This window comes from Ailuropoda melanoleuca, unplaced genomic scaffold (genome assembly GCF_002007445.2).
Source record: "Ailuropoda melanoleuca isolate Jingjing unplaced genomic scaffold, ASM200744v2 unplaced-scaffold1753, whole genome shotgun sequence".
NCBI classification, from domain to species: Eukaryota; Metazoa; Chordata; class Mammalia; order Carnivora; family Ursidae; genus Ailuropoda; species Ailuropoda melanoleuca.
In genome coordinates, this window is record NW_023186648.1 from 5,225 (window position 1) to 8,689 (window position 3,465).

The following is a 3,465-nucleotide window of genomic DNA, read 5'->3' on the forward strand; positions in this document are numbered from 1 at the left end:
TGGGCAGAGGGAGGGGTGGGGCTCCCGCAGGACACCACAGTGTGCAACCAGGTGACCTATTTGTAGACTAACTGACTCACATCGACCAGGTTGCCTAAGGTAGAAAGTCAAAGGTCTGTTTCTCTTTCGTTTCCGCATCCTCTTGTTTGCATTTCCTCACCCACCAAGGAGAATGGCCCAGCAGCAGCTCAGCCCATGCTTCTTAACCAGTCACTCCCTTACAGTCTTGTCTCGTGTCCATAACAACAGTGATCACAGAGTAATTCCCGAGTAGGACCAACAATGGACTGACACTCACTCTGTGTCCTTTTAGAGTCTACCAGGGGTGTGGTGGAGGACCTTGGCAAGAAAGCACTGTGGCCCAACACATCCAGGGTAAGCTTGGATGTCTTTGCCTGAGAGAAATGTTTCTTACTTGAGTTTCCTCTTTTTGAAGTGAGTTCAGCTATGACAACATGACAGTGTGGTTTTTAGATGTGTGGTACCATTTTCTTGGCGTGCTGGGAAGGGAGGTTGTAAACTGTGTTGTAGGGGAACTTTTTCTCAGAAGAGGTCTTTCTTCCCTGAATTAAGTGTTTTGTAATTGTACTTCAGGGAATTTGAGAGATCCATCCCACAGGAAAAGCTCATGCTTTTTCCATGGGGGCACACTGTGCTTCCTTTCCAGGCCTTTGTCTTTCCTGCTGTCTCTCATTTTGTTTTCAATAGTCACCAAGAGAACAGGTGATGACACAGTATGCATATGACCTGACTCTCAGGGTGTGTTCTTTTCTGTAAATGCAGGTGGCCCCAGCACCATGTGGAAGTGGTAAGTATTCTGGAATCCGTTCCTTGCTGAGGAAAAACTCTAGATGGTAAGGCAGGTCACTGTCCTCAGTCTGGAGGGCCATCTGATTCCAGGTTCCTGGTAGGACTGAGGCTTGGGACTGTGGGGAAAAGCAGACTTCCAGGCGAGAAACTATGTGCATGTGTCTTCAGTCCTAGGAAACCAATGCATTCCCCCTGGGTGGTGTGGGTGTGTGTGCCTGAGGCTTGGGGGTTACGTATCTTGTGTATGTGATTGTGAGTGTGTGTGTGTGTGTGAGAGAGAGAGAGAGAGAGAGAAATAGCAAGAGAAACAGAGACAAAGAGACAGAGAGAGAGAAGACTGAGAAAGAGAGAGAGAGGGAGAGAGAGAGAGAAACGTGTTTCTCCAGGAGATACGTCAGACAGATACTGCATGATATCAACCTTCTCCAAAGCCATGTCATCACACTGTGCACTTTAGAGCCTTACTGCTGTGGGTGGCCCAGCAGGGGTACTTAAGTCCATGCTTGGAAACCAGCTGCTCCATACACCCCAGCCTCCTGTCCATATCAAGCATCATTCCATGAATACTCTTGAGCAACAAGAGGAATGTGCTGACAGGTATTCTGTGTCCTAGATTCCTTGGAGGAAGATGTCGATCCCATCAAAGGAGACAGCACTGGATGCACACCTCTTGCCATGGTGAGCTAGAAGATCTTTGTCCGAGGAACAGATGTTGCTGTCTTGGTTTCTTTCCAAATTCAGATGAAAATCAGACAATGTATATTTGAGATTATACATATATATCTCATACAATTTTCCTCTTGGGGAGAGCGTTGAGTGGCTGTCTCTGCCAACCGTTAGCTGATTCGAGAGGGCATTTACCATTGGCGACACCAAACCTGGTTCTAAACGCTGTGGTAGGATCCTGTCCCTCAGTAACACTTTCTCCAGCTTGGATGAAGCATTTTGTAGTCACCATCCTGAATGGACTGGACAGACATGTCCCCCAGGAAAAACAGCTTCCTACAGGCTTCCAGTTCACTTAATTTGGGGTCATTGGAATCAACCACTGTGTTCCATCTGGGTTCCTAAAGTCATTGAGGGATATAAAGCTCACGCAGACAGAGAGAGTATAGCATGAACTGAGCCTTACGGCATCCTCCTTTCTGTACCTGCAGGTGACCCCAGCAACCAGCGAGAGTGGTACGTATTCTGGAATCAGCCTCTCCCTGAGACAAAACTCTAGATGGTAATGCAGGTGCGACATCCTGTCTGGCGAGCCGCCCTGATTGGGTTGTAGGGGTGTGTGGCGGACCAGAGATTTCCCAGGTGAAAAAGTGTGTCCATGTGTCTACAGTCCTAGGAAGGCATTGTATTCCCTGTGTGTGATGTGGGTGTGTGTGCGTGAGGCTTGGGTTGGGGTGTCTTTTGTGGCTCTATGTGGTGTGATTGTGAGTGCATGATTTTGTGTGGGAGACAGGGAGAGACAGACACAGACAGAGAGATGTAGAGAGGGAGAGGGAGAGATGGAAAGAGTGAGAGAGAGATTGCATATTTCTTCAGGAGGGGTTTCGCACTGCCCCTGCACAATTCCCATTTTCCACATTCTAAAAGAAAGAAAGAAAGAAAGAAAGAAAGAAAGAAAGAAAGAAAGAAAGAAAGGAAAGAAAGAAAGAAAGAAAGAAAGAAAGAAAGAAAGAAAGAAAGAAGAAAGAAAAAGATGAAAAGACGAGATAAAGAAATCTCATCACAGCATGCACATTATAGCCCTATTACTGCAGGAGGCCCAACGGTGGCCTTCAGCCCATGCCTGGGAACCAAATGCCTCCATATGCTCTAACCCCATTCATAGTGAGCAATACTCCCAGAGGCATTCTTTGTTTTTTTAAGATTTTATTTATTTGAGAGAGAGTGAGTGAGAACACAAACAGGTGAGAGGGGCAGAGGGAGAGAGAAAAGCAGACCCTCACTGAGCAGGAAGTCCCATCCGGGACTCGATCCCAGGACCCTGTGGGCCTGACTTGAGCTGAAGGCAGATGGTTCACCGACTGAGCCACCCAGGTGCCCGTCCCCACATCATTCTTGAGCAGCACCACCAATACAACTGACAGGTACCCTGTGTCCTTGTAGATGTGACTGATGATGGCGCTGTCTGGTCCTGGCTTTTTTAGAGTGTTACGGAGGAGGAGGGCCTGCCTCTTGCCAAGGTGAGCTCACCTGTCTATCCCCGAGGAACAAATGTTGCTTTCTGGGTTTCCTTCCAATCAAATTCAGGTGAAATTCAGACTGTATACTCTGTGTTGGCGAATTGAACATAATACTAAAACAAAAATCATTTTCCTATCGGCAACTGCTTGTATATGGAAATGAAATTCTTTTTATATACAGATTTTATGTAAAAAGCTATATATACCTTTGAGGTTATACATATGCAATTTCCCTGGGGAGAGAGCCTTGAGTGGTTGTCTCTTGCCAACCATTAGCTGATTCCAGAGGACATTTACCATTGGCGACACCAAACCTGGTTCTAAACGCTGTGGTAGGATCCTGTCCCTCAGTAACACTTTCTCCGGCTTGGATGAAGCAAATTGTAGTCACCGTCCTGAATGGACTGGACAGACATGTCCCCCAGGAAAAACAGTTTCCTACAGGCATCCAGTTCACTTAGTTTGGGGT

General features: G+C 47.0%; 1 long non-coding RNA gene across 1 annotated transcript; it reads left to right on the forward strand.

Annotated features, from left to right (window-relative positions):
* The first annotated feature begins 248 nt into the window (after positions 1-248).
* On the forward strand, positions 249-2,972 carry LOC117797893. The gene is made up of 5 exons (XR_004622729.1): positions 249-375; positions 784-808; positions 1,424-1,488; positions 1,968-1,992; positions 2,920-2,972. It is a non-coding gene; the product is annotated as an uncharacterized LOC117797893 (long non-coding RNA).
* The last annotated feature ends 493 nt before the right edge of the window (positions 2,973-3,465 follow it).